The following is a 22,223-nucleotide window of genomic DNA, read 5'->3' on the forward strand; positions in this document are numbered from 1 at the left end:
GTTCTCGTCCCGTCATATTTGACTGTAACGTCGTCCTCTCTCGAGAGGATTATTGGTTCACTTGTACAGAAATAAATTTAAGCATCGAAAAAATTCGCAATGAAAGACAAGAAACCCCGCGTAGGTACAAGAGTCACAGACGTCGTTCCGTAACTGCCCGGGAGGACAGATTAAACGTCATGTTTATTATTCGTATAGGCAGTCGTTGCCTTTCGACGGAATATACCGAATAAATAATATTCAATTTCTCCCATGCGTCGAGTGTACGCATGCTCGTCGATACACCCATTGTTTGCGTTCTTATTTGGAAGCGAAGTTTGCTCCCGTCGATCCGTTGCATTCATAACGCGAGCCCTGGATTGTCAGACAAGTAGGTCCTTCAAATGCACGCGAACCGGCAGCGAAATTTTTCGACGTCATTTAACGTATCCAGAAATAGGGAATCATCGTATCTTAACGCGGGTTTGAATGAAAAAATGTCAGTGTTTGAAACTCGTTTAAACATTCGTTTTTATGTTTAAAATTAAATTATCCTTGCCGAGAGTTAACGTTACGAAATTTTAATTAATCGCTCACTTTTACGTTCTCTCTCTTAACGGAGAAAATTCTGAACTCCAAGCTTCCACGTTACCATACTTTTGCAGCCGCCCAACTTTCCGCGCCTCGTTCATTTAACGTTCCTTGCAGTTCACTCGAATTACAATCGTTTGCCAAGGGACATATTCGGGACGCGTAAGGGGTTAAAGTATCATATTATCACGGTAATTACGTGGTGTTGATGTTCTGTGAAGGAATAATAAAGAGGTATTTCAGGATAAGGAATGCGGTAATATGGGATGCGAGAATGAGTAATGAGGAACCGAGGGAGAACTGAAATGAAAGACTTCGTAATATCCTCGATAAAAAGGACGATTAATCCCTATACAAACGAGGCAGACACCTTAATTAATATCGAAGGATTCGAGAGCCGGGGATTTGACGCCCGGCTCCGGTTACGACACCATTCACGTTCTTTGGGCGTCGGGAAATATGGCATGCGATCGCTGAATGAAGCATCGGGCATGGATCTTTATTTTCGCGGCCGTCAGCCATCCCCGAACAATGGCACCTCCTTCCCTGTCTTTGCCCCTCGGTTTCCAGATGAAGGGTTCACCAGGATTTATTTCTTCCAGCGTAGACCGTGCGAAAAAACTTGGACGTACAGATATCTGGCGGCGTAGGGAACCGCAAACTTTGACGGAACTTTTTCTGCACCTCCAACCCCTTTCAACCCTCCGCTGTCTCTGCTTCTGTTCCCTCGGAACATTGTCCACGGCTATTAAGCGCGCGAGCGACAGGTGAACGCTATAAATCCTCTTGCCTTTCGTTCGCGAGGAGTGTAAAGAGTTGATAAATGCGTCCCCGTGAACGCAAGTGTTATTTTCTTCCTCCCGTGGAATCTTCGCGAACCAGATACCGGACACCTTGGCTCTGTCGGGCTTCGATGAATTATTTTTGCCCCCCACCCCCGCGGGGAAATCGCCACGCATGTTGTTTAAAGATAGAAACTTGTTTTTCTGTATAATTCCTCAAGGGTAGTTAACCCTTTGACTGCGAAGGACGTCTATATACGCCTATAAGAAATGGGCTCAGAGATATGTTTGTACTCCTTAAATCAATTTTTAAAACATATCAGTTCGTAAGGTATGATGAGATGAAACTTTGTTATATTTACAGTTTATTCGTAGGATGCTTTGTTTCGAAAATAAAAATTGAGAAATCTCCGGTATATTCAATGGAGGAGCTTAAAAAAGAAAGTTGGACGTGTCAAAAATTATTCGGAACAATATTTCACGCCGGCAGGGCGAAAGCAACTCCGGGGACGGTGCTTTGAGTGTAAAATAGGCAGTGCATCTCACTAAACGTCGGGAGGAACATGTGATCGCATTATTATACTCCTTCTTTCGATTTTTCGATCCTGTCTGTTGTTTCTTTTCTCGCGACAGAAAGTGTCTATCGAGTATTCGTATATCAAGTCAACTATTAAGCATGCTTAAGCGAAGTTTAGACACACGTCGTATTAATGTTTGACGCCAGTGCTAGAAATAAATCCATTTAAAATATTCGCCAGTAAGTACTGGCAGATTTCGCAACTATATGTTCTAACTCCGGATATAACTATAAATCTGAGCCATGTATATTTGCGCAAAGCGTGCTTAATGCAATGTGTCTGCGTGAAGCTTACATATTCAACAGACTATGCGTCACGGATCTTCGTGACATTCCTTAATTTTCTTTCCGCATTCCAAGCCGCTCGAGACTGCTTCCGAATCGATACACCGTGCTCGGTGGCGATACATAAATAATCCGCGGAACGCTGGTGCACGTACGTGTGCGCAAAGGGTGGGTCGAGAGGGGTTGGGAAAAGGGGGCGGAAGAACAGTCGATCCACGACAATAAACTTGTACGATAGGCCGTCGCACGGCAAAAAGAAGAGAAAAAAGAAGGAGGGACGAAAGTAGAATTAATGTCTGGCATGTATATCGGTGCTTCTATGTCTTTCGAAGTTCGTTTCTTGTATGCGCGACACGCGGCCATGAGCGCCCCGACCTTTTTCAATCAAGTAATAAAACAGTAGAAATGAATTGCTGGTGATATTTCTTCGGGTGACGTGGAAATCGTTATTTCGCAGAATTTGCTTTTGTTTCTGTACCGCACTGTTTGCCGATTCGAATGCGGTTTGGCGCGACTAATTAGGAATTTAGGACCCTCCGTAACCGAGCATCCGTGACTCTAATTCTCTGTCCCGAGATGATCTGATAGTAAACTTTTTATCGCTGCCGAAGAAGCAGTTCCAGACGTCTTTCCAAGTAACGGTATTAACTTGTTTGGATCTCCTAGGGGGGAATAGTGATCCAATAACGATACCGCGGCAATAATTCGATCCGTGAGTCGCTCGACGAGAGGGAGCGGCTTGGCAAAGGCAGTAATTCAACACGAACGGCAATCCTTATCCCAGGCTTCTCAGAAACAGGACGTTGCGTCTTAGAAGCCTTTCAAGGATCAAGAGGATAAGTCAGCACGTCTGTCTTTCGGGGGAGGACATCAAGAGCCTTCGACGCCGCAGACGTCGCACCCGATCGATAATGTTAGTATTCCGTAAACCATCTCTCGAAACACTTACGATACTTGGATTCCTTAAGCGCACGTCAAACGGTGACTGAATCCGAATAGAGAACAACGGGTCTCGAGCAGCTGACATGAGAGATCTTGACGTTGGTTTAATTCTAACGTGCCACGAGGGACGAGTGTCCAGCATCGCTTCGGCCGGAGGCGGAATGTCAACGGTATCATAAATTTCATTGTTTCCAGGCGCCCGCAAAGCGGGATGCTGTCGCTATAAATCCACCAAACCCACCAGAAGAATCTTCTGACAGTCAGGCGAGTCATTTGTCTCCCCTGATGACGCCGTACCGAGTTTCGCTCTTTATTCGAGTTATCGGGTCATAAATATATGGACCAGGCCTTAAAGTTGACCTTGCTGTTTTTTTTTTAGGGAATGTGTACGCCTCAAGCTGTCAATCCTGATGTGTCTCAGACGTTGTTCACATCCTCCGTCACCTTTTTTCCACCATATTAAAATTCTTACAACCGTCAAGTCGTTGTTGCCACCACAGTTCACCGTTCATGGAAGATTACTATAACGTTTTACCAAGGCTGTCAAACTTCAGCTCCTTAATGCGAACATTTTCATGTAGCAGAACATTTCATCCCCGTGGCGTTCCGCCTGCTGCCGATCGTACGGAGCTGTGCGCGCGTCAAAAGCTGTAATCGTAGCTGTGTAGAAGTTTGACGAATGCAATCAACGTTCCACGCTCAAAGCTTTCATCGTTCGAAGTCTTCATGCTGCAGGGATTAAAGGTCTCACGTTTGCTGTAACGGTAAAGAGCTCGATAAAGCGACTGAAAATTAGTTGCAAGGTGGAAGCGATCGGCTGTAGTGCCTACTCGCACTCCGTAGCAATTTGCCTATTTTCCGGTGGGATTAGGGAGTTGGTCGTGTACAAATATGATCTAGTGAATCTATAGATCGATCTAGGGTGTTTAGACATCCACTTAGGGCGATTCCGCAGGCCAGAGTACGACGAAAATCAAGACGGACTCCTGACGCTACACATCCCCTCCAGTGGCGGCGGATGCGCGATAGATTTACTATGTGCGCTGTATACTCGCCGACACAGTAGGAAGCACTTCTTCCTACAATTTATGAAAAAGAACACACGGCACGTACACGTGTACGACATTAAATCACATCAAAGCCCGTACCACGCGGTAAATCTGTCGCGCTCCGCCGCCACTGTTGTTGAGTAGGTTGCCTGGCGTCAGGCGTTTTTGACTCGAATCTTTAATAGTTTATAACTGCCAAAACAAACCTCTACCAGCATTAAATCACTTTCGATTTTTCCCTCACATTGGCCTGTAGATTCTTCCTTAAGAGTGGAGTGGTTAGCTCATGTCCGTGACCTTGAACGGCCAATACTTTTTGCCTTCATGAGATTGCGCCGATAATCGTTCTTCAAATACCTGAATTTTATCTCTGGATTTTACGATCGAGTGTGGAGAGCAAACGATTTAACAAAAAGATGGAGAAGATTCAAAGAGTAATTAACGACGGGGAATTAACTCGTGGTTCATTGGTTTCACGGAGCGATGGATCGCGCCGCGGAATTGCATTATTTAGAGGGTCGAAGGGAGGGAGGTCGCGGATGGTCGAATATTTTCCGCGCGCTCTCCTGTAATAGGATCGAGAGTCGCGGATAACGTTCAGCGAACCGCGCGGGGCGAGCGATTGAAACGTTCCCTCGAAAAAGGATTAACAGAGACGAATTGTCTATTTGACTATTGCTCGGCACGATTACAGGAAAGAGAATAAAGCAGAATATTTAAGGATAAAAATATATTAATTCACGAGGAAGTCTTGAATAATACAAAGAGGATGAAAAAGATGTCTAGAGGAAGAAAAGCTTGATGATAAATACTAGATAAAGAAACGAGCATAGGGAGAAAAGCTTGGGTGTGGTTGTTGACTTCTATCGCGGGTTAAATTCGTCAGAAATCCCAGCCGACTCCTTGCTTAAGCGGCAAGACTTATGCCGCGACGTTCAACTTTCGGAAAGCTTATCAAGCTCACCCCAGGGAAATCTAGCGGAGCCATAGAGCTTTCGCGGAGCGCACCACCTAGACGATATTTCCTCTTGCTTAATTCTTGCCCTGGCGCGACCTACTCCCTGGAAATAGAAAGTTCACGGTGTAATTCTTTTGCGAACCGTCTGTACGCTCGAATTCCCCCTCTCGTTCGACATCTGAGCATTGAGCGAAGAAAGTCGTTAGAGGGACCAGATTTCAGTAGCTATCGGTGGTTTCGATAAAGACCTAGAAGTAGCTTCTGAAACTTTGGGTAATCGCTTGGTATCATGCGATGTTGGGTTCTTGATTGTAGTCCTGAACCCTGAACAATGGTTGGTTCTAAATTCGATCTGGGTTAAGTCTTCGCTCTGAGCAATGTTTCCCAAGCAGTCAACAAAGCGCAATCAAGAACCTGGGAAACGACTATCACACTCTGTTGACCAGAGTCTCTTCGGGCGGACACTAAAAGTACCAGATAAAATCTGAGTCTATAATTTAGTAAGCTACCCGATGTTTTCATCAGCATGGAGGGAATTAACATTTGGACTGGAGTCGTTGGGAAGCTTCGGCTTAAGCGACGTAGCCGTAGCGAAGCGCACTCCACGGGCTAGGTCCCCCAGTAATATTTGATGTACGGGACGACCGTGGCTGTACGGTTGCCATATTTCTGCCGACTTTGCGAACCGTTTTAGTTTTTCGTGCTGGTTGGAAGGCTTCCAGTATCCGGACGCGGCGAGAGAACACCGACCCGTTAAAATATACTCCGGTTCAATATGTGTGAAAACGTACAGCCGACCCGTATGTTACTACGTGCCTGGCCGGGGCCGCTTCGTACACACACCTGCGCACACACGCCTGGCGCGCGCACGTATTTGTCCACGTAGCGACCCTGTGCGCGGAGACGTGACAGTAAGTCCGTGCCAAAACTTGTTCCCTCGTGCTTTTTTGCGTCCGCCCCCCGCCACCTTGCTAAACACCTCCTACCTTAGGGCTTCACGGAGACCCGAGACGGCTGACTTACGGATCGTAAGTTCGTTTCGACCGAGCTGGATACCCGGCTGAACTTTCTTTCATAATGACCGTGAAATTTCTTTCTCGTTTCTGAGCTTCCGCTTGAACTCCGTGACTGAATCCGGTGTGTAACGCCATTTGAGTGAAGGGTCTGAGCTCCTTATTTGTGACGACGTGACGTAGACACCTCGTCACATCGACCCTGTCGTGGGTCATGTGCAACTGCGGCTGCGGTTCCCAGCTGGTCATGTCAAGATAACAGGTCCTCTCAGAAGACGAGGTGTACTAGGAAACGATAGAAAATGGGAAGCAGAGGTATATAGAAGCACGTAAAGAGATTAGAAAGCAGCGGGAACCACGGAGTAACAGGGAGAGCCAGGGAGAGCCAACGAGATCCTGGCTAAGGTAACTTAACTTCTATGTCTTTTTCAAAATGTGAGACTGGTTCAAATCTCCAAGTCGTTGAAAAAGGTACCTTTGACTTCGTTCGGAAATCGGTGTCTTCGACAACATTGGAGGTAACAAATTTAGCACCGAAGCATCCGCACCGTCTCTTCCCGTTTGCATCACCGATCTGCATATCACGACAGCCTGGAACGCGTGCCTCGCGTACGTTTCCCGACCCTCCGCGGGCATATCACCGCCTAATAATGACCAGACGGCTATCATCAGACCACTTGGAGAAGCTACCGAACGGTTCCCGTCGATTTTCTCGTGTTTCGTGGCAGTTAGCGGCGGCGCGCTTCCGCAACAGGCATGTCTGTGGAGTAATCGTCCCGCGTGGCTCGTTTTTCTCGAGGCGGATCCATCGATCGAGCTCTGGCTGGGCTTGTCAGGATCGTGCATCGTCGATGAGGACGACCGTGTCACCGATGGGCCGTGCACCGGTCGTCACGATGTAGGAACAGTCTGCTACTCGGCTCGATAACTCTTCGGGAATTTATCGAGACGCATTGCAGGGTCGAGAGTATCCGTCTGCTCCCGTTGTCGCACCGCGTGAGAAGATAAAATAGTTATTCCGCTGCTACATTAGTTTGGTTCCGTTAGTTGAGGTTATCAAGAATGGTGAGTTTTGAAACTCGACTACATTTTTAGCTAGAAAGCTTTGATACAGTTCTTGTTGAAAACTAGTTCCTTCGTGTAGGGTGAAATAGTCAGAAATTGGTCATACGCTGCAGGTGATGCTGGATTCCATTATCTACTGTATAGGACACCTGGGAAATAGGAACCTGAACGTCAGGGTAACATGTAACAATTAATTTTCTAGGTCTAGTAGATGAGGATTGACTGTCACTGTCTTTCAATCCTTCACTCAGTACATCTGTGACCTCATGTATCAAAGTTGTACATGTCGGCGGGCAACAGGAAATCAATTATACAGTTCACCAGAAGACAATGTGTCGGCCATGTCTATATATGACTTGAACCGCAAAGTGAAGAAATTTAGAAATATAGATCCTTCGGAGTCTATTTTCAACATCCAAGTATAAATATCTTCCATGGCTATTTTGTGCTATCTATAAAGCACGAAAAAATGCTATCTATATTTATAAATTCTATCCTACAGCATCACGGATCTATATCAGTATTTGCATTTCGTTTATCCATCGGAAAAAGGCGAAAGAGCGTAACTAAATATTCCCAGTTGACAGACAGTCTCAGTTTATGGAATGTTATATGCAGGTGTCGAGTACACGCGGAAATGAAATTAATGGAGCCTCCCTTGCGTCTGTCTTTCTGGAATACCATTTAAAGTATGATTATTAGTAAATATTTGAGTTTGTAGAGCTGGGTAATTCAGTTTCTTTAATTACAGAAGTGCAAAATTGATGGAAGTATCTGAGAAATATCATCGCAAGGTGAGACAGTTTCCAGAATCACTTTGATATCCGGGAAGGGTCTTGCGCTTGGTACATAGATGAAAATAAAAAAGTTCGAAGAGGACGTGGAGCAGCGAAAGATGCTGGAAGCGCATGTTTGTCCAGTACCCGCTCCAAGACGGTTACAAATATCCTATACAGTATTAGGTCCAGGATTTATTTGAAGAGTCTCGATTAGAGGTGGTATAAAAGATAGATCTCAATCATGAAGTTACCTTGAATTAAATCATGGCGTGGAACAGTCCTGGCTCTGGAAGGATAAAGAGTCCTCGGCCCTGTCCGGATAAGTCAGGTTCTACGGTATAGAGATACAACTAGTAGTTGATGCCCAGTAGTTCATGAAATCGAATATCTCCTAAATTATCGACGATCACCAACAAAGCCTGCAGTGAAAGTTTCCAGATAAGCCCAAAGGTTGATCACCTCAGTATCGAATGTGCCGTCTGACCTACGTGGTCAATAGATGTCCCAGAGCTGTGTTCCGCCAGTATTTACTCACGGTCGTTACTTAAACTCTGTCTCAGAGAGCAACACGAAATAGCGCGCATACAGACACGTTCGAATACATGTCGTCGAAGCAGAAATTTCACGGGAAGTCGATTGGTTTGCGGACCCGGTCGGAATGCAGGCTGCATCTATTATGGCCCGGTACACGTCTCCCTCGCACGGCTCCCTTGCCTCCGAGCCCTTCGATTCCGTGCAGAGGCGGAAGCATCTAGCCTTAAACTTGCGAAGCCCAGGGTGTCCTGGTTCCACACGGAGGCATCCTTGCATGCGGCACGTTCCCGAACGTTCACTGCCACCCCTCTCGTTTTCCAGCGGCTCCCGCTCCGGAGAGCCCCAATTGTCTATCGGAATTTGATAATGGTTCGTCGCGACCATGTAAAATTCATGAGGCGACACTGCCGTTGTAACGACCAAATATCTCCGCGGCTTACGCGCGCGAAGTTAGGGTCTGCGGTGGTGATCGCGTCGCGTGGATGCTTCAGCCACTCTCCGGTGGTCGCGTGCACCGCCCTTTGACGGATCAAAGTTAAAACTCCTGCTCGTATTGGCTACCCGAACGCTGCACCGCTTGTCCTTGCTTGTCGTTGAATCGAACAAAGGCTAATCTCCATTTCTGTTCGATAAATCGACGGGAAGCGAATGGACGGAAACTTGTTTATGCGTACCGTGGGCTGCAGTCGGATTCGGAAGCGTATTTAGGCTTCGGAACGATAGAATCGTTCCTATGTATTATTTCAAGTAAGTAGCTAGTTCATATATTACTGTAATGTAATTAGATTCTATAACCCCGTGAATAAGAGTGCCTTCGACGATCGCGATATCGCATAAATAACTTTCTTTTTTAGTCCGCAATAAATCAGCGGAATCTCGACAAATCCCGTATTTTTGTATTGGAGCTAATTCATCTCTCCGATAGAAAGGCTTGAAGTCCGACTAATACCATCGGTCATCAACGACGAGCTTGTGTTCGGGGACGAAAAAAGGATTAAAACTGTGCCCATTCTAGTAATGAATTAAAACTTTGAAATGGTGATCGCTCCACAGAACTCGGCCTCGTTCAATCGACGAATGCAAATGTTTACGCTTCCGATTTAATTTCAATGTATTATCAGGCGCGCAGTATTCATCAGACCGTCGATGGCTGAGTCGTTAATAAGGTTGTATAAATTTTATTGAAATCTGTGAGATGATCACAACGCACGTGTGCGCATGATCCAGGACGAGCGTTTGCATTTCGCATCGTGTCGCACATGGAGCGACGAATAAATGATACTTGCAAACGCGTGCCCGTCCTTGAACAATAATTCCGCTACGATATAAGACCAACCCCCACTCTACACACTGTGGGCGGAGCCACCAAGCACTTGACCAAGGAGTGAGGAGTGGGGGGTCTTTAGCTTCCCCTACATCGATATGAATACGAATATTGTTTCCCAGATGGCGTACCCCACTCTGCATCCCATGGACGGTGCCACCGAGTAGCTGGCCGCGGAGTAGGGAGACGAAGGGGGATAAATGTCAATTCCTCTCAACATCTAATGTATTGTTCTAATGTATTGTTCTAATGTATTCTTTCATACGTTGCACGGAATCGCTTAAAAGGGTTATTTCTCATCTTAATTGCAAGCAATCTGGCAAACGCGCTACATACTGGAAGGTCTGTCGAATACAAGCACCGTTCGAGGCACGGGAGGCATCTAGATCGTTGCCTTCCGCTCGGAAGCAGCCTCGAGAGCCATGCTCTGTTTCTCTAAAGGAGCAACCGGCTAGGATCGACGCGGTACAACGAGAACGCGGTCCGCTCGAACGAGAAGATCGGAAAACGCGAGGGAAATTGCGGCCGGGCAGAGGCGGGCCGGTGTGTTAGTGAGCTGGAAATAGTAGGAATACCAATGCGCGAGGCGAAGAAGGACCGGAACATCGGTCTCTAAGACGCGGACGAGGCGCTGAACAGGCATTCGGGACACGTAGAGTGCAAAAGCAATAGTCCGCCAGCAGCGAAACGAGGAATTTGGCCAGTTGGCAAGACGTCTCGTGCCAGCTCGCGTTTCTCCTCTTTCCACCGCGGGGATGTGTCCGATGGTTTCATCCTTTGATCGCTCACCTGTGGATCATACTGTGGCTTGAGAGACGCCGACATCGGTGAATAAATTACAACAGGTTGGCGAGCGCGGGCGTTAACGACTGTTCTGGACGAGAGACACTTTGTGGCGCGACGTCGAGCGCCATCTATGATGGATAAGCAATGAGAACTTTCGGACGGGGACTCATAGTAAGTAGTCGCTGTGTCCCACAGGTGACTGAAACATTGAGACCAGTGTACTGAATTAATGTGATATCCTGTTATACGGGAAGAGCTTCCTTCGCGTTATACTGTGGGCGGTGACATCGAGTAGACCGTGGAGTGGGAGAAACTTTATTTCATCACCGATGAAGTACTGATAACTGAGTTCTGAATGCGCGGAGAAACTTAAATATATCTTTATCGAAGGGTTAGTGATTGTGTTATAAATTAACGTGAGATTCTGTTTCAGGTAAAGTGCTCCGCCTATGGGCGGGGCGTACGAGCAGCTGACCAACGAGTGGGAGGAGCCTCGACTTCCCCTCCACCGATCTGACCAAGAATTATAATTCAACGACGCAAATTGTGAACACTCTAAACTTTCACGACAATAATCGCAGGCATCCGAACGAATTCTGACGCGATATGAACAATTCTAACACTGCGCACACTTTTCGCGTGGAATTCTTTTCTGCGCGCTTCTCTCGTAGTTTATTGCTCCTTCGCGAGTAATGGGATCTCGGAATATTACCTTTCTTATTTAATCTTGAACCGTTTGACGTGCATTCCTCTCGGATACAATCTTCAGACAGAATGCGATCAATGCGTTTTCGTCATTCGTTTCGACATTGACGCGAAGCCGCGGCGCGACTACCTACGCCATTTTGCAACGATCGCGTGGGAAGTTCTGGGATAACGGCAACGCAACCAGCTCGAATTACTGCGAAATTTAATCGCAGCCACTATCCCTCCCCCATGAATCGGAAATCACGTTTACAGCGTAGGCGTAAGTAATATTGGCTCTATTTGCATCGCGTTACGCGCATCGAGCCGCGATGCAATTAGCGCTTCATCGAGGCATCGCGATCAATGGTACACGGATTGTTCGCGAAATCGAATAGAAGAGGCGGCTTTGCGTTTCGATAGATCGAGAAACGGACGCCCGAACCGGACGCTATCGCGTTTTTAAATTGGCTACATTACCAGCGAGCGTCGAGCGAGCGCGGCAGGAGGCTAAAGTGCATTTAAACAGCCGCCGGTTGCGATACGACTAACCGGGTTACTTCGTTTTTATGCGGCAACTGCGCGAATGGACTGGCCGATATGAAATTAACGTCTCGTAAAAGCGTCGTAACCCTGCCCGAGCTTGAATCCGCGCGGAATCTCGGAAAACGCGCTGACGTTTGATTTACGCGACGCGTCGGCAATAAAACGCCCGTTTCGCGTAAGGGGGAACAGGAGTTTCGAATTTACACGCGGCCCGAGCTATCGCCGTCGAGCCGCATTTAAATGACGCGGCACGGACCGTGTAATGCAATTAATGCGTAGTACGGTGTCGTCATTATTGGCGCGTCGATTACTCAAATCATATTTGTTGGGAGCGATCGTTGCTCCGTCGTGACGGCGGTATTTATCGCGTTCGAGTGCACCGAACGCATCGGGGCATTGTTCTGTTTCCACGTGCTTCGAGTTTCGAATAGGTTGATTTACCAATTGTTTCCTATTATTTGGTAGATAATTGTTTAAATTCTAGTAAAATCTGTCGAGATGAGAGAAAAATGCGACTTGGAAGACTACGTTTCAGTCTAAGATTAATGGAAGTGGAAATTATGCATCAGGTCTGACCATATGTAGGCAATACTACTTGGTGTTCGAAATAGAGGGAAATAAAAGTAATACTCTGCGATCAGTTATGATACCCGTATGTATACGGTTGAGAAGCCATGGGAATCAATATCCGAGGATGGTAATTTAAATTTAATCCAAGTTCTCCTTGTTACGATCTTGGACTACTTAATCTCGACAGTAATGAATATTTGTGTTGTCGAAGATCGTTCCCCAATTCCCGTTGCTCGTATAACCTACAATGTTCTCAGATAAATACATGCAACGGCAATACACAATCTACAATACTTGAAATAGCGTCCGCAGCTCCCGTTGGCTTATCGCAACGCTATACTACTGAATCTACAGAGCCAAGGCCCATTGCCGCTCCACCGAAACCGATCGTACCGACTCGAAACAAAGGTTGTCGGCAGTCCAGCGATCGTGTGAAGCTTCACAGAGCCTCCAGGACATCGGATACAAGAGAGGGAAGTACGTGCCATTAATCTCGCATAATTGTGCGTGCCTGCGCGTATGCGCTGGCCAGATATCATGATCGGCCAGAATTCACCCTTCTAACGTACGATCGGGCAAAGGGGTTGTTCTGCGGCTAGTCTGGGTTTCGTGGGATAAGAGGGATGCTTTCGAGGTTTGGCGGATATCGGTAAACTACTCGCTAATGTATTGACAATCTGTGTAATACGTTCAAGACTATACTTTGACTAGATCCTAGGTAACCGTACATATATGTACAGAGAAATGGGAAGATGGTTAAATAACCTAACATAGTGTTTCTCGAAGTTTTCTAACCCTAATTTGATTATTTATAATCTCCATCTTCTTTGGATTCTGGTCATATCGCTTTCCAGACGTATTGGTCCAAAAATTTCCTACAATTGTTCATTCAATATTATGTTCAGTTACTAAAGCACGTATAAAAGGAGAAACTTAGGTGATTGTGCAAATTTAGAAGAAGATTAAATAATTGTCGAGTTACATCGGCGTAGGTAAGCCAGGAAATTTGCTCGGGCACCACTGCCCCGAAACAGAAAATACGCCCGAGAAATTGAGTTTCATAAGGTACATGATGATTCTCCGAGCCGTGAATTGGAATTTGTTGACTTCGTGTAGCGAGGTTAGAACACCTCGGACATTCGGCCCGTGTTCGCTCGTTGCTACCCGGCTAAATAACACTCATTTTCTCACCTTTATGCCGTATAAATTAAATTGAATTCCGAGGCAGCTGTCGGCAATGAATCAAGATGGAAATTTATCACGATGAAATTGGAAAGTTGGGGTCAGCGTTGCTGTCACTGCGGCATTATTAATGACGATATTAATGAGAATTTTATACAAGAATCTAACCATGTTTACTCAGCCCTTCGTTAATCCCAGCAGCAATAAAAAGGATGGTCGTTCGATTTATCGCAAGGAGTGGAAAGTTTCCATGGTAGCATAATAGTTTTGCTATTAGGATCAGTTAAGTGCCGAGGGTACTTTTAATTTAATCCTTTTCGCCCATCAAACCCGGTGTTACTGACCCTGTAAGAAGCAAGTCTACCGGATTAAAGCTGTTATTAACGACCCTTCGCTGGTAATTGACCTTCTGTCGGCACTGATTAATGTCCGTCACTGCAGGCTCCTCAATACTTGAGAAACGAGGTGAGACGAATCTGATCAAGCCAGATTAAAGTCCTATAAATTCCGATAATTTCCGTATTATACTGAAATTGACTCACCCGATTCATGGGACTCGAAGATCGATCGGCCTTTACGACCGATTCGCGGCGCCGTTCGCCCCTTCCCTGTAAAGATTCAAATCATCCCTTTAACTACAACCAAAAGACGACATTTCAGTGCTCATCTAGTCGTTTGCATTTTACTTTCGAACTACCTGACATTATCAAAATTCCCTCGAATAACGTTTCCATACGTAGACAGATTTTGTTCTTGAAATAGGGCTTCGTTAAACACGGACTAATTGAATTTCTTGGCAAAAATGGTGGTACTAACGATTTCGAAATTATAGGTTATTAAAAATTAAATCGAAATTGGAGAATAAATATTTTTCGTACGATACTTTGTTCCCGAGATAATCGACTTTGAAAAGTGGGTTTCGCGCACAGCTCATTTGGGGCACTACAGTGACCCCATCTGTCGAGTCGAGATCGAAATAAACGAGTGCGCTCACCCGTATTCCAACACCTTTTTATCAAACGCGAAATCTTGTACGAGAAAAATGTGTTCCATCGATTCGATTCGTTTTGTAATGCAGATTCGTTGAAAAAAGTTTCAACCGAGAGCCTCAAGTATTGAAATTCTTAGAGCACCGGAAGCCTCTTCCGAGGAGAGAGTCTAATCATGGATTGCCTTACGTGAAATATTATTCCAGAAGCGTCTGCGCCACTTTATCCAGGAGCGAGTTCTCGGTCGGACCTAATAACATTTAAGGGCACTCCAGATTCATTACGTTTGGCGACGGTTGAAATTTTCCGAAGAATTCTGACGCCTCGCTGTGAGGGGAGTCTCGCTGGCAAGAAAGTCGCGCGCGCCGTCTGATCAAATCCAGGACACCATTCCCCGTAATGGACTCGACGAAGGAAATAGAAAGGGAACGGAGTCGACGGGTTGGAGATCGTGTGAAAATAAAGGATCACGGATTGCGTTTACTGCGAAGAAGAGCCGGGGTGGTAGAGAGCGTGTAATTTTTCGATACCAATCGCGCCAGCTACCTGGAAATGGTCATACGTGTCAGTGACCGAGGATGGATGCGAATGAGGTTACCTCTTGCAATTCAATTTGAAGGGTAATTCCGCGAACGCCATCGTCGCCGCCGGCAGTCACTTAGATGAAAGGATCGCGATCGCCCTTCTTCATTCCTGACACGCCGTCGAACGAGCCGCTTCCTCGGAAAAAGACTGTCGTTTCGTCGGCGAGAGGAAGCTAGAGGTGCACGCGACGGCGTATCGGGACGAATGTTTGTTTCATGTAATCAACGGGTAGAGTTTTATGTGACGCCACGAGGGAGCCACGGGGATGGAAGAGTAGACTATCGAACGGAACGAAGGGTGGACGAGTCTACTAGCCGATTGATGTTCGGATGGTTCCATTCGGCGGTGTTAGAAATATTGGAGGCTACTCTGGTTATGCCACGTCCTTGGGCAAGGGAACATACACCTTCCACGATAGATGTGGTTTTGAGCGATGTGTCTGTTAATTTCTAAAGGCTGGTTATCCAGGTGGAGCCGAGCCTATGTGGTTACTCTGATGGGTGCTGAGTTCTAACAGTGTATACATCATCCTACATGGGACGGGTTAGATTGACTGTAGGGGTGATATCGGACCAACAGGACGTAGGGTGCAAACCCTGTTACGTAGTAGTGAAGAGAGGCAGCTTACTATCTGTGAAGAGCTTGGCGAAGTATCCGAGGGGAAAGCTGGCCTCGAAGGGCATCATCAGGGAGCAGTTTGCTCGACATTGAAATCCCTCTAGAATTCGGAGATTAGGTACTATGAGTTCGTCAGAGCAGGGCAGGGATGCGCAACATGCGGGCCGTACGCGGCCTACCGAATAATTTAATGTTGTCCACTTCGTTCTAGGGTGCACTGTAGCGTATTCTGTTCTGTTTGTTTCGGTAAGAAGAATCTTGGTTGATCAAAGGATTTATCGACAGAGTGTTCTACTTTATCGACAAGACGTTCAGCTTTATCGACAAGACGTTCAGCTTTATCGACTGAGTGCCCTACGTTACCGATTCTTACGGCAGACTCTATCTTACCGATCGAATACCTCCTTGTATCAAAGATCCTATGTAATGTACACCTGATAGGTTGCAAGAAATCCGACAAGATTAAGCTTGAAACTCATAAGGGACAACAGGGATGCTATCGTCAGTACTACTACTAACTGTTAACGAATATTAGGTCTTTGTTAAATTTAAGAAATAATTTAAGAATTCGATGCTTTAAAATTTCAATAATTGACTTCTAATGAAAGTTACATTCTAAAATATAAATTCTAGTGTCTTTCGTAATGTACCAGGGACGATCAATTTATCTGTATAACATTGTGGCAAACATAAGTTCAAACGTGACGAGCCATAATGCGATTATTAATATATGCAGCAGCTATTTCGGGATCATCCAGTTATATTATAACCAGACATCCCTCGGCTGTACTTGAGCAACGAGTGGCATAATCCACCCTCATTACGTGTATGCTCGATAATTACAATGATAAAATTATTGCACTGCCTCGTGGTGAACAATCGATATCAACACGCCTCAGGAAGTCTATTGCCGATCGATGGAATTAATCGGTCTCTAATTGACAGCATTACGAAACGTCATATATTGGATCACATGTCTAGACGAAGGCCGCTTGGACATTCATGTACCGATATACAATTTCCATTGTATGATACAATATCCAAAATCCCTCGTTATTTTTTTCTTTAACTCCGAAAACCCAACAATTCAAGTGGTTAATAGCTGTGAAGTCGGTCTTTAAAAAAATACGCTACCATCCCTCGTTAAAAGCTATTTTTAGCTTCTGGCGCGAAATAATTAATTAAGCATACGACATCGGAGTTTTCTAGTTCGATTGCATTCATTACAAACGCACATGTTTAATCTAGACGGTTTATACTCGTACCTCGCTTTGAATCGAGCGTATAATTACATCCCCGCAAATACGGTTACCGGCGCTCGGTTTCAATGCAGAATTCAGTGAGTGTCTCTGTTAAAAGCTGCTTAAATTTCGACTGGATTACTGGATCAAAGGTAACCTCGAAGTCGAGACTACCGGTTACTTCGATAGGTACTCCGACCTAGCCCCATTCGGTACTCGTATCGAAGATTGCATTTCACCAGAAAATTAAAAAAGAAAAATTACTTTTTTAAATTGAATCGCTACATCTTAAAATCCAAAATATTTCTGGATCGCCAACTCTGAGCGAACGTGGCGGAATAGTTGCCACCAAACTATCCCTCTCGCGATACCAGAGAGTAATTTCGACCGGCAAAAACCGTCACGGTCGTCGACAAACGTTCAGCAACAGAAAATAGGACCAAACAAAATGCAGGACCGAACAACCGTCGAAACTCTGCACGCGCTGACGAAGTGGGCCGTCGCGCCGGTATAATTAGCCCATGGGAGAACTTTCACTCGCGGAAATCTAATCTGGTGTGCGGCACGGCTGGGGGGAAACAAAAACCACCAATTTCGGCGAAAACCGCTGAAAGAGCAGTCCGATGTATCTTTAAAGTAGACGTGTCTTTAAAGTAGACGTACCTTTAAAATAAACCACAACTGCGCTTTGGACGAGATCAGGTTTAGGTGTGACAGATGCATAAGGTAATCGATAATGAGCCGTTCATTGCACAAATCGATTAGCTTCATAAAACACAAAGTTGAGAAATGTGACGAAATAAGGCAAATTGTTTTTTTAAAATTCCCTTTGTAATATAAATTCAAATAAATATTGTAGAATGCATACAGGCGTATCAGTGGCCTGAAAGTATATAAAATTGATAAGAAAGAATAGCAAAAAAATAATCGTCAGTAATGTTACAATATTTTGTGACTGGTGGAGTTAATCGATTTATGCAGCGAACGGCTCAAATAATTCAGCTAGATGCGATTGGCGTAGGGATGAATGAAGCCAGGAACAAGTTAGACCCTTTTTCTAACAAGACGTCTAATTAGCTCCCTAGATGTCACCTCAAAGTGCCAAGCCCAAGTCAAGCTCTGTATGTCCTATAAAATACCATTCTTTCTGAGACGCCAGAGGCCAGTGTCGCTTAAAGGACCGTACCCCGCTTAAACAGTTGGCCGAGACTAGCAATTCGACCCAGTACTCATGAGAAACGCGCGTTTCCTGTTCTTTCAACCGGTCCACTCCCTGGGAGCAACAGTTCGCGCCATGAGACCAGGCAAACGAAGACATCTCGCAATCCCGGCACACCCACTCCCTCGCCCTCTTCCGGTATCTCGTTTCTCCAGCGTGGCTCGCCTTCCGTTTCTAGCTTCCTTCGCTTCCGTTCTTTGTAAATTAACCCCTTCCATCCGCGAGCCATCCCCTCTTGGACCGTGCTTTCTCGACTCCTAGCCCTCCGCTTACACTCGCCACCGCTTTAATTAGAGGAGCGCGTTTGTAATCGCGTCCGAGCTCGCGTGCACCGAGATGTTTTTCCTTCTTTGACCGCTGGTGTAATTTCGTCCGCGGTGAAATGACGCGTGCGAGTTGTCGCAAATTGCGATGGGGTGGTTGGAAATTGAACGGGAGTCTAGGCGTTCCCGAGTTGCGTCGGAGTTTACAACGCACTGTTACTTACAAGCGGACTCGCGAATATTTAACGACTCTTAGGAATTGTATAAATGTGTAGAGAATATCACGCAAGCCGGAAATTCTCAACTTAACGACGTCGAGGCTTAATTTTCTTTTGTGAATATCTTCGCGAAATAGTTGAAGCACTAGTTCGACGAAATTCACTCCAGAGGCGGATCGTATTTTATATTCGGTTATCTAGGACGCTCTAGGTCACGTGAAGAATGTTTTCACTTACTTTTAATTAAGTGCAAATTTTTAGGATTCCTTGCACGGAAAAACGAAAGCGCAGATAGGAGCCCTGAAGGGCAAACAGAAAAAGACGATGTGTCAGGATGTTATTTCACGTTGAACAATTCTCCACGCGTAATTAAACGGTCTCCGCGCAAAAGGGACACTTGAGGAAATGAACACGCTGCTAAAAAATTTCTGTCGGAGAGACTGAACAGTATGTTCCTTCGTTTAACTATCCAGGAAAAAGCTACAGAAATTCTAGAAGCTGCTGCGCACAAATTCCCAAAAATTGAGCAGTCTCGCGGATTAGATTTATCAGAAATCCCGTGGTGGAGGTAGCAGAGCTTCGAATGTGGAAAAGATTTCCATTGTGTCAAGCTGCGACCGCAAGCAACTACGCGAAAACAATTTATCATAGTCTCAGAATGGAAGTCGGGAAGAAGGAAACTTCTCATGACCGGTCGTGTTCCGGAACGTTACACGCAGAATCCTGAACAAATTCTTGGGAAAAAGCTGTACGTACAGGAAGGGAACTGAACGGAGGCAAAAGATCCTCGAGCAGCGCGTTTGATAAATCGCGCCACCGTTAAAACTTTCGTCTCGGTCTTAAGAGAAATATGAAATTGTAATCTTAATGATGTTCCTTTGTAACTGGCAGTGCTCACGACTTGGGTACCTAATTTTCAACCATTTCGTTCTGGTAACAAGATCGTATCTGCTGCTGCTCCACGTGGTTTGATATCTCTTCCATCCCCTTCTGTTAAATGTCGAATTATCGCTGTCTCTATTTCTTTTCTCCAGTTAAATGAACAAAGAAAAACAAATTTCATTCCCATCCCTCGTTAAAAGCTTGCAAACGGGCCTGGATATGTGCGCTTTAACGAGGAAGAGCGAGTAACAATGAAACGCGTAGCTTCTCCGGAATTAGATGGATGATATAAGCTGGATTTTCAGTTAATTTGTCGCGAACAGGTCGCAAAGCGTGTAATTAGGAAAGATTGAGCCGAGACCAGCGAAATTTATACTCGACCGAAGACGCGGCTTCGAATTTACATTCTGGAAATCTCTGTCGCGCGATACGGAAGCCAAACGGAGAAGCACGTCGGCCAACTTTTCCACCGCACCGACAGCTCGACGTTTGAATCCCAGAAAATCCTGTGTAAACCCTCCAACTGCCTCCCACTGAGAAACTCTAATGCCCGAAAGGCGGTGAACTGCTAAACTGACTGGGTACTGTAACGAACCTAGCGTACTCGAGCCCGGCTACAATCAAGATCACCTGCCTGAGCGACTGATAAGTTTCTGGAGGATACACTTTGCGCATAAGCAATACTTTCGACGTCGAATTATCTTACCCTTGACTTGAGGATGAGCTGATGAGTTGAAGACACTCGTTACTCTAGATTCTCAAAAGTCTTCCGTGTATTCCTTTCCTTGACACATGAGGTGGTCGTCTTTATTGGATTCGACTGTAGTACCGCTTGATTTCAACATAAACAATCGTGAATCAAGTTTCCATAGTTCTGAGAATACAGATCTCGAAGAGGACCCGGGCAACGCCTCCAGCAACCTCCGCAACAGATCCTAAAGCATCAAGAGTTAACTTCGAACTGGTGTCGTGTGTATACGTGTCAGGCTTTAGTTAACGTATGAACAATATTGTGGATGTCGAATTAGTTTGTTCGCCGCTTGCAGAATTGTGCTGATTAGTTAGAGGTTATTTGAAGGTTACGTTGTCATAACTCGTTGAACTTGTGACGGCTATGACGCCATGCAGGTAATTGTATACGGTTCCCGCGACCACTTTCCATGTTCGTCACCAGGGACTCAACTGTCCTGAAAGTTTATTTGGGTCGCGTAAATAGGATCACCTAAATAGTGTTCAGGGCGGACGGTGGAGCGTGTAGCGTAGCCGACTACCACACTGAGAGCCTGGGTTCGATTCCCGGACGTCCGCACCAGTTTTTCAAGCCGAATAAAAGCCGAATAGAAAGTAGCTCTGTACCACTATAAAAAAAAAAAATAAATAAATAGTGCTGACACCTATGGGTACATAGCGAAACTATGCGGATGGGACATTGTTCGAAGGAGAAGAAACAGAATAGTAGAAATTCCTGCCAGGGTTATTTTTATCGAGGTACTTGTCACGTCCCAGCTCGCCTACGACTTTTTCGGGATCTTGTCTTCGCTTAACCCTTTAACCTGTAACAAACGCGTGAGCTCGTGGTACAGAATTCGACTCGAACATGCGGCGTGTCCCCAGGCTCGACTAGCAATCACGTCGACGGTGTAAATGATTCTCGAGTAAGCAATTCTCAGCGCAGCGATCCGCAGCTGTCGAATGTCTCAGCTGTTGCGCGGGCACCGGGAGCGACACGAGACCGGGGAAGCCCCGAGTGGATGTTTCTGTTTACTTCAACTTTGAAAAGCGGCGTCCGGGGTCTCGTTGCTGCCTGGCCGTCCTCGTCCCTGCTCCTGTCTTCGACTGCGCGAAGCAATTGCGCGCCGTAAGCACGAGCCGCGTGGTCGGACTTGAGAGTTAGTCGCCGCCACGGCCACGTATCGCGAGATACTCCTACTTGCCAGGACCCCGTCCGGGCTTAGGCGTCTTCCGCGGGTAGCGTACGCGTACGAAAACGATTATGCGCGTGCTCGACGCGGTGTGAGAACAGTGAGAATCATGTGGTGCGAAGTTTCTTCGCGTTTCTTCGTTGAAGAACTTTTAACGACGAGGTTTGGAGTGGACTGAACGAAGTGTGAGGAGGATTCTGTGACGTTTTCTTTTTGTTTCGAGACGCTGTTGAACTACATTCAGCCGAAAGGTGAGTGGGAGTAGCGCTAGAACGTAATAAATGGATAGGTTTGAAAGGGTACTCGAGATAAACACGTGCCGGCAAATTGCAGAGGGGGCACGCGGAGAACTTGATAATTTGATTCGATGGAACTTCTCCTCGCGGAGTCGAGACAATATTTAGGCAGACGTCCGGCCTGTTCCCCGACAAAGTGTCGAGCGGATTCAATTTGCGTGACAAAAGAGCCGCGTTACGGGAACCTAGATGACTGGTCTCTCGTTTTAGTAGAATCTCTGGCGTAATCTTCGTCGGAATTACGACGGCTTGTGTAGGCGTCCTTTGTCTTCAAACCTTGATACGATTTGCCTCGGGCAACGATGAGCATTCAAGTCTCCTCGTTGGATGTTCTTAAGTAATTA

At 46.0% G+C, this 22,223-nt stretch overlaps 1 protein-coding gene across 1 annotated transcript in view; it reads left to right on the top strand.

Annotated features, from left to right (window-relative positions):
* Positions 1-20,262: 20,262 nt before the first annotated feature.
* Positions 20,263-22,223, top strand: part of LOC128894508 (protein artichoke-like) — a 189,513-nt gene continuing 187,552 nt past the window's right edge. The window contains exon 1 of the mRNA XM_054156279.1: positions 20,263-21,834. The gene's annotated coding sequence lies outside the window, so the exon portion shown is untranslated. The remainder of the gene's footprint in view (positions 21,835-22,223) is intronic.

This window comes from Hylaeus anthracinus, unplaced genomic scaffold (genome assembly GCF_026225885.1).
Source record: "Hylaeus anthracinus isolate JK02 unplaced genomic scaffold, UHH_iyHylAnth1.0_haploid 0, whole genome shotgun sequence".
NCBI lineage: Eukaryota > Metazoa > Arthropoda > Insecta > Hymenoptera > Colletidae > Hylaeus > Hylaeus anthracinus.